Here is a 21,346-nt window from a genome sequence, read left to right as displayed (position 1 = left end):
CAATAGAATCGGCATTGTTGCGAAAGGTGCCAGTGCTTAGGCCCTATGTCACTAATGGTGACTGTAAATGCCTTGCATGAGGCTGCAACCATAACATATCTATGTCACTAATGGTGACTGTAAATGCCTTGCATGAGGCTGCAACCATAACATATCTATGTCACTAATGGTCACTGTAAATGCCTTGCATGAGGCTGCAACCATAACATATCTATGTCACTAATGGTCACTGTAAATGCCTTGCATGAGGCCGCAACCATAACATATCTATGTCACTAATGGTCACTGTAAATGCCTTGCATGAGGCTGCAACCATAACATATCTATGTCACTAATGGTCACTGTACATGCCTTGCATGAGGCCGCAACCATAACATATCTGTCACTAATGGTCACTGTAAATCCCTTGCATGAGGCTGCAACCATAACATATCTATGTCACTAATGGTCACTGTACATGCCTTGCATGAGGCTGCAACCATAACATATCTGTCACTAATGGTCACTGTAAATCCCTTGCATGAGGCTGCAACCATAACATATCTATGTCACTAATGGTCACTGTAAATGCCTTGCATGAGGCTGCAACCATAACATATCTATGTCACTAATGGTCACTGTAAATGCCTTGCATGAGGCTGCAACCATAACATATCTATGTCACTAATGGTCACTGTAAATCACTTACATGAGCCTGTGTGAGACCATAACCTATAATTACGCGGAACATAAATCAGCACAGCGCTACTGACTCCCACCGTAATAACACATGCATGAACACTCACACTCATGCCTATACACCCACATACTAAGAGACAATTGCGCACACACACACTCTGACAGTAACATGCAGCTACAGACTCCATGAACTAATCTTGCATACAGGTGTGCACACACTCTGCATGCAGTACATTTAAACACACTTACAAGCATACATACATTACATAAAATACACTTACCTTATGTCGTCCCACTTTATACAGCACAGGCGCAAGGGGACGTGGCATGGGCATGGCAATAGCAGCTCACCAGGAAAGACTAGCACACCTAGGGAATGCTGGCATTATGCTGTGCAACATTGTTGCTAAGCAACCTGGGGAAGCAGCATGCTGATTTTTCTAACCACATTTGGGAAATCATGTGTGGTGCTCAGAAGATCAGCCTTGTGGGAGTTCAGAGGGGCAAACAGGGCACAAGGGAGGAGCCTATGGGGTCGACTGTATCCTGGGATCCCCAGGCTCCACCACTGCCTAACCCCAATAACAGTGAGTTTTGCTTCAGCATTTTGTGTACATAAATTAAATCAGAGAAAATCGAGGATTCTCCTCACTAAAATGTCATTATTTGTGTAAAACGTCACTTATTTTTTTATTTCATAGTATTTGTTTGACATATAAAAGCTTACAATCACATTCATAAAAACAAATTAATTGACAAATACATATCAAGTAATAAATGCATTACACATGAACTAATTGTCTCGAATGGCAAAAGGCACTTCATCACATACCTACATGTAGGAGGGGGTTGGTTTCAAGCAGGTTGCTTGTTTACAGGCGTTGATCTAGAAGGAGGCAAAATAAGCACCTACACAACTATATTCAGCAGGCTTGTAGTTCTTTGACAAAATCCCCCAAGAACATTCTACATTCCATGGGCCAGCTTGCCATTCACTATAAAAGGGCCAACCCTGACCCAACAAGTGCTTGGCGTTGCTGGAAGACCAGGACACTTACCTGTTCCTGTTGCTGTCATCTTGTGGCCCGCGGCATGCCCATAGATGACTCCAGTTTCATCCCACCAAGGTCTGGACTGCACCCCTGTGCCCTGGTAGCCTGCAAAGGAAGGAGAGAGAAAAGAGACCAGATAGTGCTTACATTAGATCGCAAAGATTGCTGTTCCGCATTGGCACGTACCAATGAACACCAACGCGTGGAAAGATACTTGGCGTTTAGCACTATGTGAACAAGGCACAGTAGAAATACTGCGGGTGGCGCTTACTGCTTAAATAACGCTGCACAGTACTTCCCCGTGCACAGTGGATTTGGATCATGCTAGTAGTGGCATAACATCTAGCAATTAAGCACCAGGAGTGAAGGACCTTGTCATAACTTGCTCGGGGCTCCCTCAGTGGAGGTCATACCGTTAGGATCATTGGGGCATTGGGGACAGGCGGGAAGGGGACAAGGGAGGAGGGTTGAATATCACGCAATAATCCTCTGTATTTGGTTCATTGGAGGCGAACCAAGCAGAAAGGAGATTGCAAGATTTGAGGAATCAGGTCCTGGGGAAGGTCCAATTGACAAGAAACAATTGGTATCCAAAAAGTTTGGATACCCCTGTCCTCTGCACACCTTTTTACTCAGAAATCAGTCAAATGCTTAATGCAAATCAAAGAAACTTTAGGTTCATAAAAAGCATTTATGAATAATATTCAGTAGAGATACTTCCGATAATTTTTCAAGAAATGTCAAACTTCAATCTTGCCATGTTTTTTTTTCTTTTAACGTAGCTTTATTCTGAAATGTGAATTGTCACTGTTTTCCCTCATTCCCTCATTAGGAGAAAATCTTAACAACCTGTTAATGTGATCATATAAGCGTAATGTCATTGATTTTGTTTAAATAATTCAGTTTTATCAACATGCTAGTCTACCAGTTAGTGTTTATGAAATCTCAAAAGCATCCATTGAACCGGTCAGGATCACAAGAAAACTTGTATCGGCTTCTAATATAAATCAGAACCATTCAAAAGTTAGTAATCATATTTCTTTGTGTTGCACATACCAGTTATTTTAATGCACAGCCATAATTAGAGGCATACAAGATATCAATGTCTGCAAATGAGCCTTGGAAAAAGTTAACATTTAACCACAACACTAGAAAGCTGAATGATGTAATCTCACTAGGAAATAAAGAGACTGAATTAGTGTAGTTCAATAGTCAACCCAAAAACATGCAGTGCCATTGTCAAGCAAAGTTCAGATGCCGAGGACATTAAAGCGCAGAAAACTAAAGCCGAAGTGACAATATTAGATTTGCCGCCTCAAATGATTTCGACATTCCTTAACATGATGCCTGTGAAACCTGCATAGGTTGAGTGTTGGGATAAGTTACGACAGGTTGGCAGTGGAGTTGAACTGCGATATTTCAATAGAGCATTTGGAATACTTAATGAGGGCAGGAATTAAGGTCAAATTGGATTTTTGTTTATTTATTATGTGCATATGGCTTCAACTAAGCCTTTCGCACTATAAATGTAAACACATATTTAGGATATTACAATAATTCAAATAAATAACAACACACATAATACAATGTTTAAAATGTAAAACACTAAAATATCTGCAATATAATATAAAGTAAAAAATGTCTATTACAATTTATACAAAATGAATAAGAACAATTAATCCTTAAATGTCTCCAATCTTACTGTCTGAGTTGCCGTAAGCTTTGGTAAAGCCAAACGCCACACACAATGGGACAGATGGTGGATTTGCAGGGCATTAGCGGTGGCGGGAAATCAAATATTGAAAGTCTGGAAGACCAGGAAAAAGTCGCAGGTGGAAGTCTGGCAGCTGAACTGCAGGTTCTGTCTAGTTATGAAAAGGTTATGTTTTTGATCCAAGACAGAGAAGATTTATATTTTGAACTTTGGGTACCTTTTAATGACTTGTATGGTTAATGTTAAGGTTTTATGTGTTGTTGAGAATGCCGAGTGGGAAGCAGGCTATGTTTTGTGTGTGTGTGTGTGTGTGTGTGTGTGTGTCAGTTATGTGTATTGTTCCAATTAGTTGTGGGAATGCACTTGTAGGGGTTTAATGTTGGTGCTGGTAATATATCAGGAAGTCCTGCTGAAGTGTTTATTGGCACCGGGTTTACTTATCTTCTTTTTTGCCATCTTCTTGAAATACGTAATAAGCATTTTGTTCTTGATGTGTTCGCACTTACTGAAGTTATATTGTTATGTTTAGTTGAAAATGCGAAAATAAATGCTTTTAAAAAAGTGGCATTAATTGACTACTTATAGCTAAACCACCCGTTTCGGGTCGAGCTTGATGGGAATGATTTGGCCTCTACATGAAATATTGATTTGAAGCTATTTTTGTTCTCTTATACCTGAATTAAACCACATTTGTTTAGCTATATTTTTTGTACTTGATTTGCTTTGATAAGTTTTGATTGAATCTGTTTAACTGAAGTGTTCAGCATTAGAGCCACAGGCGTAGCCAGGATTGTCTAATACGTGGGGCCTGAAGCTAATGTAGTTGGGCCCACTGCAGTGACATTAACATCTGCAAATGCCCACACAGCACTGCAGAGTGGGCATTCAGATTGTGGGTGGGCCTTGCCCACTCAGGCACCACTCTGCCTATGCCTCTGATTAGAGCGTGGGGGGAGAGTTCATAAATTGACTCTTTTACTCCACATACTGTAGCATGACCTCATTATTCCTCCTCCGCACCTACATCTTTTTGAATTGGTTTTACCTGTATAGGAATCGAAGGTGTGCGTCAACAGTTTACTTTTCGTTAATGCGCCAACAGTTTACTTTTCGTTAATTCACTACTGCCACATTTTTGCGGTAACAGGTGTGTAGTGGCCTCTAAGGACGACAAGGCGCTCAGATGGGTCTTAACTGTCTTTATTAATAAGACAAACTGGTGGGCAGAACTTGTCCTTGAGCAGGACTGGAGAGTTACTCACAGTTCCAGTCTGAGCCTCCCAGTTACTTCACTGGAGGCAGGGTTTGCTCATGGATTCCACGCTGTGAGCTTCCAGGGCCCCCATGTTGCCTCCTGTGGCCTTGGCCTTATACCCTGGAAGCTGGACTGCAGAGACTTCTGTGGGCCTCATTTATAGTGGTTCCTTAACAGGAGCAGCGCTGTGTGCAGACCTCTTGGTCTGGCGCTCTGCCAATAATCCGACAACGTTCTCCCCGACGTTCTCATCAGAGCGTGGGCTCGCGAGATCCCATTGCATCGAGATCTCGCGAGATCACGCTCCCGCGATCACGGGACGTCCCCACACACCTCCTTTGCTGGAACAAGGATAGAAGGTCATTTCATGACAAAGTCTGCAAACTTGCTGGGTTTCCTTTTCTCTCTCTGAGGTCTGCCTTGATCTGGAAACGGGGCAGGGCTGCGGGAGCACTCTTGGAGAGGTGAGGGTGATTCAGGTTGTCCTTGTCTTGCCCTTCGCTGTGACTCCCTGAGTGGAGTTGGGGAGTGGACACTTGAGAACTCGTCGCCGTAGGGTGACTCTGAGGCATCTCTTCCTGACTGGTGAGGGTTTTCGGATGGCTCTTGTTGGTCTGGGACTTCTCCGGTTTCCCAGTGTGGCTACTCAACGGATTATTTTCTGCAGAACATGGCCATCCTTTCTAGATTCCATTTCCTTCCATTGCTGGTGCAGATGTGGTTCGACCCTTTCTCGATGACTTCTATGGGACTACTGGAGCCGGTCGAAGTGTCTTTGTGAGGGAGAGGTATCTTTGCCAGTCGCCTTTGTTAACTGCTGTCTGGTGAGCGGCTCCACGCATGTCCCCAGGAGTCTTCATGGCTTCTTTGTTAGGCTGCATACGGAAAACCACATCTTCCATGTCCACATCTTCGTCAGCCCTCACTTGATGGAGCCAAGGTGTTACCAGTGTGGAAGCTGCCCTTCTCCCCCTTAGTAGATGGAAAGGTGAAACGCCGGTGATGGCGTTGGGGGTGATGCGGTGGGCTGCGACAGCCTCCTTGACCGTTTTGTACGGGTTTAGACACGAGGCATGCGCTAGTTGCAGCGCCCCTTTGATGAAGCGGTTCGCCCGCTCGACCAGGCCATTGGCCTGTGGGTGGTAGAGACTTGCTCTCCGCTGCTGAATGTTGTTGAGGTTGAGGAATTTCTCCATCTCTCGAGAGACCAACTGGACTCCATTGTCCATCACAATTTCCCCAGGGAGGCCTTCGCGCTGGAATATGGTGGTGAGTGCTTCGATGACTCTGCTTGTGGTGATGTCCGAGGTGAAGTCGAATTCGACCCATTTGGAGAAATAGTCGACCGTGACTGTCCCATATTTATGTTCTGGGGGCATGCTGTCCAGAGGCCCAATGAACTCCAACCCTAGTTTGCGCCACACCCCTTTGGGGACTTCGGTGGGGAGCATTGGGGCTTGTCTCACGGCCAGACGCTTGTCACTGTTGGTGCACTCATGGCACCTTTCGACCATTTGTCGTATGACCTGATCCATGCCTGGCCACCAGTAGGCGTCACGTACCCTGCGTCGGGTCATGTTGCATCCCAGATGGCCTGAGTGTGCTCTGCACAGGATGACTTTGTGAATTCCGCCGGGCGGGATCACTTGGTCGCCTCTCAGAATGAGACCGTTCATGGTGGTGATTTCGTTGTTCACCTTCCAGTATGGACGTAGGCCTTCTGGGATTGCTCTTTCATCAGGCCACCCTTTGTGGGCCCAGGCTGCTACGCGCTTTAGGGCATCGTCCTGCTCGAACTCTTCCTGCCAGTGGCGCTCACTTAGGTCAATGTACTCGCCGTTCCTGAAGTCACTTATAGAGGCTACGACACATTCATCTTCCAAGAATGTGGTCCCAGGGGCGTTTTGGTTGAGGAGCCTGGACATGCAGTCCGCTTGCGTGTTTTTCCAACCAGAAATGTGGGTTATCTCGTATGTGTACTCTTGCAGTTTTGCGGCGATACTGGCCAGTCTCGGGGTGGCAGTCTTGGCTCAACATGTGAATGAGGGGTTTGTGGTCGGTGACCAGTCTAAATTCCGTGCCCCAAACATAAGATCTGAAGTAGTGGACGGCCCAGGCACATGCCAACATTTCTTTCTCAACGGTGGAGTAATTCTTCTCTGCTGAAGATAGGACTTTTGATGCAAACGGCCCAATATTTTCAGTGTCTTCTGGTTCAGGGTGGCCCCCAGCTCATTCACGCTGGCATCCATTGTGATACAGGTGTCCCATTCAGGGTTGAACGGTGACAGGCATGGTGCGTGTAGAATTCTCCTTTTGATTTCAGTGAAGGCTTAATTTTGTTCTGGCCCCCAGGAGTAGGCTGCCCCTTTCTTCAGAAGCTCCCTCATGGGGGACGTGGTTTCGGAGAACCTTGGGACGAATTTTGCTAGGCTAGGCCCAGGAACGAGCGTAGTTCTTCTCTGGACATTGGGGCCGGGGTGTCTGTAATGGCCTCCATTAGATTCTTCTTGGGGCTCACCCCTTCGCTTGAGATGCAGTACCCAAGGTATTCTACCTTGCTTACTCCAAAAATGCATTTCTCGTGGCATAGATGGACGCCTGCCTCTTGAAGCTTGCTCAGGACTGCCCTGAGTGCTTTGTAATGGGTCTCGTTGTCCTTGGCGTACACGAGGATGCCGTCCTGAAAGAATGAGACATTTGTGAGTCCTTTAAGTAGAGAATTCATTATCCTCTGGAATGCGGACGCTGCCGAAGACAACCCAAAAGGCATGCGGGTATATTGAAAGGTGCCGAACGGAGTGATGAATGCCGTCAGGGGGCGTGAAGACTTGTGTTGAGGAATCTGGTGATAGGCGTCACGCATGTCCAGCTTCGAAAAGATTGCTGCCTCTTTCATCATGAGGACAATTTTGCTGATGTTGGGGAGCGGAAAGCTATCGGTGACAACCTCTAGATTCAGGCTTCTCAAGTCGATGCATATTCTGAGGTCATTGCTGGATTTCTTTTTAACTAGAACCACTGGACTCAACCATTCGGAAGATTCCACGGTCTCGATGGTTCCTTCTTTGACCATTTTCCTAAGGTGGTTCTCTAATGCAGGTCTCGCCGTGGCAGGTACTGCTCTAACTTTGTGTTTCACCGGCACCGCATTGGGTTTCAAACAAATCTTGTGGACAAAGTCTCTCCCTTTCCCTGGGTTCTCGGAAAACAGGCTAGGGAAAATCTCCTTGAAATTTCGCGCTGCTCCTGAGGAGACCATGAGTACCTGTTCTGGAGTGCTGGGAGTAAGCACAAAAGTGATGGGTGGAAGGTTTTGAGTGAATCTAAACCACTGGCATTGCTCTAGGCAACCTTCCACACCACAGTTTTCTAGCCCGTCTGCGCCATTGCAAAAGGGATCCAGCCATATGCAAATAAGTCAGGTACTGCCACCCATGGTAGCAGCCCAGCCCGAACTGCTCGGCCAGGTCCCCTCTGCACGGAAACACAAGCAACCCCAGACATGTTTCGGCCTTGTTGGGCCTCCTCAGTGAGGTGCAGCTTGGTTCACTATGGCGCAGCGAGCAAGGGACCCACGTCTGGGCATACCCTCTCTCACATAGAGAGACAAACAGTAAGCACAAAAGTGATGAGTGGAAGGTTTTGAATGAATCTAAACCACTGGCATTGCTCTGGGCAACCTTCCACACCACCGTTTTTTAGCCTGTCTGCGCCATTGCAAAAGGGGTCCAGCCATATGCAAATCAGTCAGGTACTGCCACCAATGGTAGCAGCCCAGCCCGAACTGCTAGACCAGGTCCCCTCTGCACGGAAACACAAGCAACCCCAGACATGTTTCGGCCTTGTTGCGCCTCCTCAGTGAGGTGCAGTTTGGTTCCCTATGGCGCAGCGAGCAAGGGACCCACGTCTGGGCATACTCTCTCTCACATAGTGAGACAAACAGTAAGCACAAAAGTGATGGGTGGAAGGTTTTGAATGAATCTAAACCACTGGCATTGCTCAGGGCAATCTTCCACACCACCGTTTTTTAGCCCGTCTGCGCCATTGCAAAAGGGGTCCAGCCATATGCAAATCAGTCAGGTACTGCCACCAATGGTAGCAGCCCAGCCCGAACTGCTAGGCCAGGTCCCCTCTGCACGGAAACACAAGCAACCCCAGACATGTTTCGGCCTTGTTGGGCCTCCTCAGTGAGGTGCAGCTTGGTTCCCTATGGCGCAGCGAGCAAGGGACCCATGTCTGGGCATACCCTCTCTCACATAGTGAGACAAACAGTAAGCCCAAAAGTGATGGGTGGAAGGTTTTGAATGAATCTAAACTACTGGCATTGCTCTGGGCAACCTTCCACACCACCGTTTTTTAGCCCGTCTGCGCCATTGCAAAAGGGGTCCAGCCATATGCAAATCAGTCAGGTACTGCCACCAATGATTGCAGCCCAGCCCGAACTGCTAGGCCAGGTCCCCTCTGCACGGAAACACAAGCAACCCCAGACATGTTTCGGCCTTGTTGGGCCTCCTCAGTGAGGTGCAGCTTGGTTCCCTATGGCGCAGCGAGCAAGGGACCCACATCTGGGCATACCCTCTCTCACATAGTGAGACAAACAGTAAGCACAAAAATGATGGGTGGAAGGTTTTGAATGAATATAAACCACTGGCACTGCTCTGGACAACCTTCCACACCACCGTTTTTTAGCCCGTCTGCGCCATTGCAAAAGGGGTCCAGCCATATGCAAATCAGTCAGGTACTGCCACCAATGGTAACAGCCCAGCCCGAACTGCTAGGCCAGGTCCTCTCTGCACGGAAAGACAAGCAACCCCAGACATGTTTCGGCCTTGTTGGGCCTCCTCAGTGAGGTGCAGCTTGGTTCCCTATGGCGCAGCGAGCAAGGGACCCACTTCTGGGCATACCCTCTCTCACATAGTGAGACAAACAGTAAGCACAAAAGTGATGGGTGGAAGGGTTTGAATGAATCTAAACTACTGGCATTGCTCTGGTTTAATGCCAGTTTAATGCTGAGTCTGTGTTGATCGTCCCATCCAAGCACGGCTGGGCCTTTGGGTGAGAAGTACACTTTGGTGGTGGTAGACCTCCCTTTGAAATCAATCCGGGCTCTGATGTAGCCCAGCAGGTTGACAGTTGCACCTCCGAAGAACGTCGGTTTTTGCCTGGTCGTTCTGATTTCCACTTGTGCTTGTCCCATCATTTCCTTATACTTGTCGATGGGGAGGATAGTGAGGACTGATCCCGAATCTGCCATGACACGTGTTTCCATTCCGTCCACTTTAATGTTGCAGTGGGGCTTTTCTCTCCTGGCGTGGAGGGCATTGACCATGATGACCATGGGTCTGCCTTGTAGCTCGTCATCATTGCTTGAGGCACGGTCGCCATCGACCCGGGAAACGGTTTTCGCCCGCCACGTACATGCCGGAGCCACGTGACCAATGCGTCCGCACTTGGAACACTCCTATTCCTGGTGGGGCAGTCACAATCATTCGCCATGTGCTTGGTACTGGCGCATCTATAACATTTCAGCAGATCCTTTTGTCTCTGGGCCTTTGTCTCTGGGGCTGTCGCGGGATTGCTTGTCTCTGCACCCTCTCCATTGCAGCGCCGCAAGTTCAGGTACGGGCAGGTGGCTTCCCGCCTCTTTGCGCATGCTGGAGGTTTCTTCCTCTGCCCTGGCAATTTGGATGGCCTTGTCGAGGGTCACTTCTTTTTCTTGGATGAACTTGTCCTGCACTTTCCTGGAGTTAGTGTGAACGACCAGCATGTCGCAGAAACTTGTTCTGCGTTTTCGCCGAACACGCAAAGAGAAGCCAGCTCCCTCATCCTGGTGATATAGTCGTCCACGGGTTCGCTCCCTTCGTTGTTTACCGGTGTAGAACCTCAGCCTGTGTAGCACGACGTACTCCTTATTGTTGAACCACTTCACAATGCGACGGGTCGCCTCCTTGTAGACATCGTCGTCGTCATCGACTACTGGTATGGCTGTTAAACTGGAAAAAATGCGCTGACCTTCAACCCCCATTGCGTTCAGCAGCATCGCCTTCTTCCTGGCGGGGGCATATCCCGTGCCGCTCAAAGCCTCCAGATACGTCGTGAAAAGGGGCTCCCATTGCATCCACGGAATTGCTGGGGTCCCAGGTGAAGGGAGAAACGCAGGGGGCGGTGTGGCGCCTTGCATGGTGGGCCCGTGGGTCTTTTGGTATCCTCGTCGCCAATTATGTAGTGGCCTCTAAGGACGACAAGATGCTCAGATGGGTCTTAACTGTCTTTATTAATAAGACACACTGGTGGGCATAACTTGTCCTTGAGCAGGGCAGGGGAGTTACTCACAGTTCCAGTCTGGGCCTCCAAGTTACATCACTGGAGGCAGGGTGTGCTCATGGATTACACGCTGTGAGCTTCCAGGGCCGCCATGTGGCCTCCTGTGGCCTTGGACCTATGCCCTGAAAGCTGGACTGCAGAGACTTCTGTGCGCCTCATTTATAGTGGCTCCTTAACAGGAGCAGTGCTGTGTGCAGACCTCTTGGTCTGGCGCTCTGCCAATAATCCGGCAACGTTCTCCCCGACGTTCTCATCGGAGCGCGGGCTCACGAGATCCCATTGCATCGAGATCTCGTGAGATCGCGCTCCCGCGATCATGTGACGTCCCCACAAGGTGCATCAGCTTTCGCACTGCACTGCCAATTTCCACTTTTAACTTCTTTATGTATTGATTTGTTTGTGATTTACGACGATATGTATGAATTAGCCATCTTTGTTTTTTGGAAAAAAGATGTATGAAGGGTTATTTCCTTATGTTGTTTTGCATATGTCTAATACTGTGGCACCTCCAAGCACCCATACGCTGGTAGGTAACACACCCAAAAATGAACAAATACATTTTTTGTTAAAACAGGCGAGTGGCACAGGGCGCCATTTTTGCCCTAAGTAGACATGGCAATGCAGTGCGGTAAACAAACGCGACACCCCTATTTTGACCCAAGATGGTCATGCTCCCTCTATTAAGAAGGCTAAGTGATTGCAGACCAGGTTGAGAACGCCATAGAAAAGCTGGGTTATGCAGGAGTAACTCCAATAAGAGCCCAGCCTCCACCCAGGAGGAGTCCTGCCTCACACACCACTTCAGGAAGTTCACAGCATGCCCCTCTCGCAGAGGTGTTGCTGGGTGGGGGGGGCGGGGACTGACGGGGCTATAGCCCTGGGTCTTTTGGTTGTAATGCCGGATAGAAACTCAGAGGCTACAACCAAAAGGCTAGCTAGCCCAGAGTCCCGACAGTCCCCAACATTAGCAAAGCACCAGATCTTTTCCAGGCCTAGCAACACCCCTGGCTTGAGTCTCTCGCAACCCAGTCTGGGGCTTTTTCCACAGAGAAGCATTGTTCAAAATCCACGCTAATTTAAACTATGTCCTTCCATTTTTCCTGTCTTTGAAACCTTGCAGTTTGTGGCCATTTGGGACCCAGGGGAGTTAGTAGAAGGGCTTTGCCTTGCTCGTATATTGAGCTTAGTGTCAACATGCCCTTGCCCATAATGGCATCCTGATATGGCAGAAGGCTTAATGACCTGTCCACTACTGAGCTCAGGCTAGAACTGAAACACCCTCTCTACTGAAGGGTCATGTTCATTATCACTGAGCAGTACAAACACAGAGGTATTTGTGTGAATGTGTATGTTTTGGGCTAATGCGAATATAGGACTTGGGGCAGGAGAATTGGGAGAACCCTCTAACCTACTTTCCTGATCCCACAGTTGTAATGGCCTACTGTAAAATGGAGGCCTTTGATATACAAATGAACCAAAACATTGGCGACTCCAAGTCCCATAATGCTCTAGTTACTGGGACGAGGAAGAGGGGCACAGAGGTACAGAACTGCAGTGTGCACTCTAGTGGTTCTAATGACCCACACCTGAGTGGAACTTTTGAATATTTAAAGCCCCTTCAGTTGCAGGCCATTAGAAGGTGTAGTCAGCAGCAGTGGGAGCAGTAGAGGCAGAGAAACGATGCGAGAACCTCCGCTGTATGTGAAGCGGATTGCGGTGCTGAGAGCTTTGTATAAGTAGGAAACCTGAAGTGCAGATGTCACGCAGCAGGAAGCTGTGCTTTGACAGGCTGTCCATGGGAGAGAGAAGCTCTCCTTATTTGGTGCCCTACTCCGGTGGCTGGCGAGCACTGGAGTACACGAGGCGCAAGACAGGCTCCTTTCTCAAATGGCGTGGACCATGGGAGTGCGACCAAAGCTGTCAGAAGTTCAGGAACTGAAGCAGAAGTTGCAGCAGCAGAGGATCGATCAGATGCGTAGAGAGAGACCAGTGAGTTGGCCTTCGTTAGGTGACCCTGGGCCGCTCCGCTGTCCACCGCTGGCTGCTCACAAATATATTGAATAAAGAACTAATGAAAGAAAGCAATGTTGGCGTGATATTCATATTGAAAAGGGAGAGAAGAAAGGTTACAACTATCATTACCAAAGTAAAGATGGGCAATATTGAACTAAGATAGTAACCCTCATTGCCAGAGTGAAGCGGGGACAATACTTAAGAAAGATTGTAACCATCATTGCCAAAGTAATGAAGAGGCAATATTTGAGAAAGTCATTTACAAATAAAAGGGGAGACATAGCCGAAACCCAAAGGTGGAAGGAGAAAATCCCTCCTTGTAGAAAATATCAAAAGGGAGAGGAACATAACCTGCATTGCATGTGGCAAACAAAGCAGTGGAGCAAACAGCATCATTGTGTACAGTATCTGTCAGAACACCCAAACGTCCTTGGTCCCTGTGGGATAGTTGGCGTAGAAGACCTTTGCCAACCATATCCATAACGAAGCATTGCCATCCACAAGACGGCTGCCATAAGTTCTGCGCGTGACCATTTCCGAAGAAAGGGAGGAGCCACTACCCAGACGTTAAGAGAAACCTTCCAACGCACCGCTGTGCATTGCAACTTCCTTGTTGCCATTGCGATCGTTTCCCTATCATTTTGTTTATTCATTTTCCTTCTGACATTCTTGCCTTGCTCGCACCTCAGACAACCCAGCGCCTTCACCTGTGCTTGCTCCCTCGCTCTGCAGCCTGCTCTCTAGTTCCTTCCCGGCACTGTGCTGGCCTTTCCTTTTCCTCGTAATCTATTGAGCCTTCTTACATACTCTTGGAAATCACCTTTGAATTCCTGTTGCATTTCTGCTGTGTTGGAACCTTATTACCGCTCGAGAGGAAGAAACCTGGATCATCACTGCTCCTCGTTGGAACTACATCTTTCCAAGGTTTTTTTACTCATCCTTGAGTTTTCCCTTGGGTCGGGCCTTACCTGTTGCCTGGCTGTCCTGTTCTCATTCAGGCAGTCCTGGCATCAGGGGAGAAACAACCTTACTTACACCAGAGGCGAACCACCACTAAAAGACAAGTAAAGCCTACGTCTGAAATGATCTTATGGAAGAAATTGTGAATCTCAATGTTGTTGAAATTCAAAGACTTTTTCTAATGTTTGAAGCAAACCTTCTAGTGCAAAGTATCAAGGGGGAGATAAATATAATCTGCATTGCATGTGGCAAACAAATCAGAGGAATGAACCACATCAATAGGTGTTCTATCCTTATGGAAGAAGTTGTGACTCTCAAAGTTATTGAAAGTCAAAGACTTTGCTAATGTTTGAAGTTAACCTCATCACATAGGGCTTGCAGAAGTGGTAGGAGTTTTTATCCTGGCAGGCGACTATACCAGGAAAGGGATCATTAGTGGTAGTTCTAGCAGGTGAGTGGACCCGGAAGAAGATATTGAAGTACTGCATTGTGGTGGAAAGTTGTGGTAGAAAGAAATTGTCAAGTCCACTAATGTGTTTGTGATGAACTGTGGTATAACCATCCTGACAAAGCATTGCTGTTTTTGCCAACAAAAGGTGAATGTAGTTGGCTACTTGTGAAAAAACTCTATCTAATTGTCTGCCTCACATTTCTGACCCCTCGTACTATCCAGAGGTTCGAATGGTGACACACAACCTCTGCTTCTCCCCTGTTACAACAATGTCAGTGACACCTGCAGCTGTTGTTCGAATCTATAACCAGATAACTGCTGATCCACAGTCTATGCCTGTAACATTCTCAAGTTTTCCAGCGCCCAGTTCCTCAGGGTTAGGGGCGCGATACAAATAAAAACAAATACAAATATCCCCCGTTACGCTACCCACAATACAGAACAGTATTCTGCTTTCCAGAGAATAATCAGAGAAGACGAAGAAATATGTGCCACAAGTCCTCTCTCTCTGTCTCTCTCGACTGCTGCTGAGACATACACATGATTAAAAGAATCCTATCATTCCTCTCCTTCACTCATAAAACACTGACCATCAACACACTCATCATGTCCAGAATAGACTATGCCAACGGCCTTTACCTCGGAATGCCGGAACACCTGCTGAAGAAACTGCAATGTATCCAAAATGCAGCAGCCAGACTTCTCAAAGTATCAAGAAGTGACCACATGACCCCAGCGCTAAAAATGTTACACTGGCTACCAATCAAACAGCAAATTACATTCAAAATAATGTGCATAACGCACCAAACAATTCACTGCGAAGGAGCAGAATTCCTACAAAAGAAAATAACCATCTACCTACTGGCAAGAACTCTCAGATCAAGCAATGAAATCCAGCTGGTACCAAAACCATACATAAGAAAAAAACATGGAGGATCTTCATTCTCCCACCTGGCAGCAAAAACATGGAAAACCCTTTCGATAGAAATACGTAATACGAAGAATCCCCTAAAATTCAGAAAATCACTTAAAACCCGGCTCTTCATCTCACAATCAGATGAGATTGAGTAACAAAACAAAGGCATTGCTGGAAAAAATAGACACCAGCGAGCGTCCATGGAAGGAAGATGCCTGGGAGGGAGGTAACCCAAGGTATACCCACTCCCAAGCCAACACCTACTTTAGGCATCGCCTAAGTAGACACCCTAACTGCAGACGAGGGAGCACTAACCAATAAATGATGCTCTGTGAGAGAGGGAGCACCTACAAATCGGAGCGAGGGAACCAACCCTAGAAACTCAGGGAGGCGATGGTAGGCAATCCCTTTGGGAAACTATGAGCAAACCTAGTACCATGCACTTCTTGACCCAAGGGGGAGGGGAGCCCTCACCACCTTCCTACCCATAGAACACCAAACAGTTACAGAGACACAACGCCACTATGCGCAGGCCATGAGGAGTGACGGATGTCCAAAGAAACAAGGTAATAAAAGCCCCACTAACCCAATTGCTAAACCTCAACTCTCCTCTCGCCATACACCTCTCAAACGCTAAACAAACACAGCCACATCTTTGCACAGCATTCTGCAAGGACCTCACTACACTGCAACAACAAAACAAACCATACAGTCTCGCACAACAGGACATGGGAGTCGGTGCTAGCCGAACTGAAGCTGCCAACAGTACGTCAAAAACGTCTTGCTCTACCTTTTGTTTTGCTATGCCCTACTAACCCAAACCACCCTCTTACTTTTCAGAACTGCCAGAGTGCCAGGGGCCCGCTGCGGTAGTGGTAGTGAGCGGTATAAATATCCTTTAACATTAACATTAACAATGGAAAAAGTTCCCAAAGATTAACTACTGAAGTCTAAATTCATAATTTAATCACATGGAAATAGTTTTCAGAAAAGGTAAAATCAAATCCCATATCACAAACAATAACACTTTTTTATAAAAATAGTGTTGTAATTACTTCAACAATATCGTGAAAGTTTGCACACATTTTTTACACATGGAAATCAATTTTCTGCTGCAGTTGCACTGTCGGCTGTATATGAACTCTGTTTGGGGATAAACAACTTTTAATCAGGAAAGATACACACAACTTCTTTATACGAGAACAAAAAGAAAAATATAACTTGTATGAGTTCAGTATACTCAATATAATGTTAGAACCCTTATATATTATAGAATTAAACATCTATCATGGACCAAACTTCATGCTCAACTGGATTGAAACTACTGCAATTCTAATCAAAATGATCCATGTTTCTAATGGACTCCTTCCTCCCACGTATTCATCATCTTTGATATCTATCTCCCAGTACAGCTGCTCTTTGGAAACTTTTCTGCCAGCAGGGAGCTCGGACAAGCTGGCAGAGAATCTGCAAGCATATGCGTCAAGGTCAAATCCAAGGGGCACACCGTTCTGACCTTGAGGCCCTCTCTAATGGCGCCAACGGCAGAAATGATGCCAGAATTGTGAAGGAATTTGCCTCGCTTCCCAAGGGACGATCTTGTACCATTTAGAGGACATTTATGATGAAGGGTATCCGGTACCTTTTAGGCTGGAACCACTCCACGAAAGGGATGTCAGAGACTTTCCTAAGGAGTTTTATGAGAAACAGGGTTACTTGGTGGACCTTGCAGCCAACGTGCTGGAGGCAAGTGGTCTGGACACCACACAGGGAATTAACATGCTCCCGACTGCCAGCCAGCTTCTCAGCACCTGATGGCTAAGGTGGTTGACTTCTTATTGTTGTCTGCCCCTTCACGCCTGAAGACCCAGTATGAGTTTAGTGACATCATGTACAAGGGTTTCGAAGAAGGAGATGCTTTTGCCCTTTAATTAGGCACTTGAGGGGCCAGTTCTGGCACTCTGGGCCAAACCTGCTTCAGTCCTCATGGTTGATTGGGACCTGGGAAAGAAGCACAGGCCGCACCCTCTGACCCTATGTTCCTTTCTGCACATGCTTCACCATAGAGTTTGGTGGTCCAGGCCACTACTGCAAACTTTAAGACCACTTCTTTCCCATCCTTGTCCCCTGAAAGGGAGAGCAACAGGCTGGACGAATGGGGAAACAAGACTGTCGTCTCTTGGAGCCTAGGTCTCCAATGTGTTAACCCCTCATCTGCTCTGGCCAAGTTCTCCTTTGGCCTGTGGTCAGTCATGGGAGAGGCATCTATGCACATCCCTCAAGGGGAGATGCGTGAAGGCTTTGAGGCTCTTATCAGGGACAGCAAGGAAGCCTCCTGACAGATACTGCTGTCTGGGCGGACACTGCCGACTGTGTGGCATGAACAAAGCCCACGAGCACGGTCTTGCACAGATTCTCTTGACTCAGACCATCTGGTTTTGCTTTAGACATCGAAGAGAAATTCTGGATATGCCCTTCGAAGGCAAGAACCTATTGGGCACCTAGGCAGATGAGTCCTTGCAGAGGTTTCAGGCCTCAAAGGCTACAGTTAAGTTGCTAGGAACAGCAAACTAGCAACAGCGGCCGTCGAGCCCAGCAGGCAGGGGGAGGGTATTTTCACCCCTTTGACACTTATGCCCAAGGGGGTGGAGGTCGAGCCCCATCGGGCAAGCCAGGGCAACGTCACCGCTACTAGGGTGGGGGCGATGTGGGCACAGAGGAGGTGCTTCCACCTCAAAAGCCCTCTGCAGCCTTTAGCGCAAAGCTTCTCTGAAGTGGACTTCTGCTATCAGTCCCCAGTAGGAGGAAGGAACTCCCTGTTTGGCGAGGAATGGGGCAATACCACCTCTGATGCCTGGGCCTTACAGGTCATATAACAGGGGTTCTGCCTCCCACTTGCCCTTCACCCTCCAGTCCACCCTGCATGCCACCAACCCTTGCCTCCGGACCCTCTTCTGCTGGAGGAGATCAGTCAGCTTCTGGCAAAAGAGGCCCTAGACCTGGTAACCAACTCAAAACGAGGCAGGGGTTGGTACTCAACCTAGGCTCTGGTGCCGAAGAGGGTTGGAGTTCTGCAACCCATCCTGGATCTGCGGCTTCTGTACTTGTCTTTGCATAAGGACAAGTTCAAGATGGTCACTCTGGCCAAGGTCCTCCAGGACCTGGAACTGAACAGCTGGCTGTTTTCCCTGGATCTCCAGGATGCTTACTTCTATGTGGCCATCTACCCGAGGCACAGAAAGTACCTGAGATTCAAGATAGTAAACAGTCACTATCAGTTCAAGGACCTACCTTTCAGACTCTCTTCAGCCTCCAGGGTTTTCACCAAACTGCTAGAAGTTGTGGTGACTTGCCTTAGAAGGGATGGCATTTATGTTTTTCCTTATCTGGATGACTGGCTCATCTGAGCCGGCTCCACAGTCCTAGCATCGGCACACCTGTACCAGACATACATCCTGTTGCATAGCTTGGGCCTCTCCCTGAACTTCAAGAAGTCTCAAAGTTGACTGCCCCAGTCCCTCTGTAGTGGAACTGTTAACAGTCAAAAATCAAAGTAGTGGAACACTGCTCCCGACTGCTCCTGCTCACTTCGTCCGTTGCCTCTGCCTCATACTTCCAAAGCAGAGGTGTGTTTCCATTGACTGGATCTGGTGCAGGCCCTCATGTTCTACATCTCACAGACAACTGAGACTAGGACAGATGACCAGTTTTTCGTGTTTACGCTGGTGCTGGAGTGGGTACGGCTGTGACCAAACAGACCCTATCATGATGGATCATTCTCGGCATCTCAGAATGGTATGATCTGGCTGGAAAGGCAGCCCCTGATGGTCTAAGGGCTCACTCCATCAGAGGGTTGGTCGCAGCCTCGGGCTCTGCAGCATAGAGTCCCTTATCTGGATGTTTGTAATGCAGCTACGTGGGCTTTCTTGCACACATTCCCTAAGCATTATTGGTTCGATTCTATGTATGGTCAGGGTGCTGGTTTTCGCAGCGGTGTCCTTCAGAGTTTTCTGGTTTATGTGGTGTCCTTGCTTTCCACCATCCTGCAGAGCCAGATCATTGTACTGTTTTGGGAGTCTATCAAAGATGAGGAATCTGTGGCATTCCTCCTCACCCTCCCTATCTGCCCCTCTTGGTGGATAACCAGTGCACCTTGATTCTGCGCAGGGGTGTTGCTAGGTCTGGAAAAGCCCAGGGCTGCGCTAATGTTGGAACTGTTGGGACTGGAGGCTAGCTAGCCTTTTGGTTGTAGTTCGTGAGATTCTATCCGTGGCTACAACCAAAAGACCAGGGGCTATAGCCCTTTTAGCCTCCCACTAGCAACGCCTCTGATTATGCGGTCCCTCAGCATCAGAGTGATAGGAAAAAAGGGTGTAACTTAGGTCATGCAGCGCGGTACCTCTATATATAATAGCTCCAACGGCATGTCTGGCACAAGGCTTGTAGGGGCGTTGGTGGAACCGCCCTGCACACTCTGATGGAGGAACGGTTTCAGAAGAGCAGCTGTGCTGGGAGATAGATATCAAAGATGAGGAATCCATGGGCGGAACATCCATCAGAAAGAACATTACTGAGAGGTAAGAAATGTGTTATTTATCTCCAAGGGTTAATACTGAAAGAAGAAGGAAAGTACAAGACAAATATGCTACTACTAGCTCCAAATTAAGCAGAAGACTAGATAGAGTTGAATCTTTATCTGGCACACCATTAAAGTGGAACATTCCATTAACGAGCACCTGTCCATTGCTGGAAATAATACCATTGCCATTAATGAAATGCCAGCTAACAACACTTAGAAGCCAGATAACAGAGATCACTGATAGCAAGTGCCGGTAAACAGAGCAGGAGGCCTGGGAGCTCTGCTATCCTCATAGATGCCAACTTTTCAGTGTACTCGAGGGTCACTTTCTTTTTCAACCCAGACCCACTAATAACGCGTGTGACTGACTCCAAAGAACGTACATCTTTTTATTTTTTTAAAGATGTGGCAGTTTATATCACTTCTGGGCTGAGAAATCTGCTAACATTAGTAGGTCACAGGAGGTCCACACTCAGTCACCTGCAGAAGCAGACACCTGCAAAGCCACTGGGGAGATGAAAGCCTCGCTTTGCATGTAAAAAGATCATCACATTAGTAAGTGATTACTTTGTTTCTCACCCTGCCTTGCTCGTGGGTTTCCTGACCCTGTTTGGCCTCGAAGGGCTGTTGTTTTCTTCCGGGTCAGCTTTGGCTATTGAAAGTGAGAGGCCCCCAATACTACTGGAAAATCACCCAACAGAGTCAATAAAGGTATATCCAAGGAGGGAATAAGACCAAGACCAAGTGAGTGCGGTTAAAGGCTTTATCTAAATTAGGGCAAACAGAATCTACTCTGCTCACGCTGAGAGCGCTCTGCAGAAAACATGTTACAACTCATTTTTATACAGTTTTTGTTATTCACAAAAAGGGGAGGCCTAAGGGGCACAGAGTCAGTCGGGATTCGATACTAGGGGCAGGCACCTATAGGTGCTATAGGGTCGATGATGGCTGATTGGTCCACGGGCATGTGACGAGATGACATGGTGCTTGGGGTCAAATGTTCAGCTGGGCTCGTCAGCCTGGCATTCCATGTTGATTCTTTGACATCCTATCTTTGCAACATTTTGCCCTTGTGGCCACACATTCTCATCCATTCAGAACTCTGACCTGTTTGTCCGGTGACAAGGCCTGTATCTTAACACTTGTGAAAACAGGGTTCTAAGGTAGGCTTATTTATTACTCGACATGAACTATTCGCCCCCATCAAAGGTATTACCCCCCTGTCCAAATGTATTCAGAATATACTAGTCAAGGGGTCGGGGTTGAGGGGTCAATGTATGGTCGGGGGTGTTCATTCAGCATCGCCAAGGGGATTTTGGAATATATGGCTAGGATTACCGGGTTACAAAAGGTACATATCATGATAAACACATACTTCACTGAAGGGGGCTCAGGGTCTGA

The sequence above is a fragment of the Ambystoma mexicanum genome, chromosome 8 (assembly GCF_040938575.1).
Source record: "Ambystoma mexicanum isolate Mex_15411 chromosome 8, UKY_AmexF1_1, whole genome shotgun sequence".
Lineage (NCBI taxonomy): Eukaryota > Metazoa > Chordata > Amphibia > Caudata > Ambystomatidae > Ambystoma > Ambystoma mexicanum.
The sequence above is the reverse complement of the archived record's forward strand: the minus strand, read 5'-3'. Positions refer to the sequence as shown.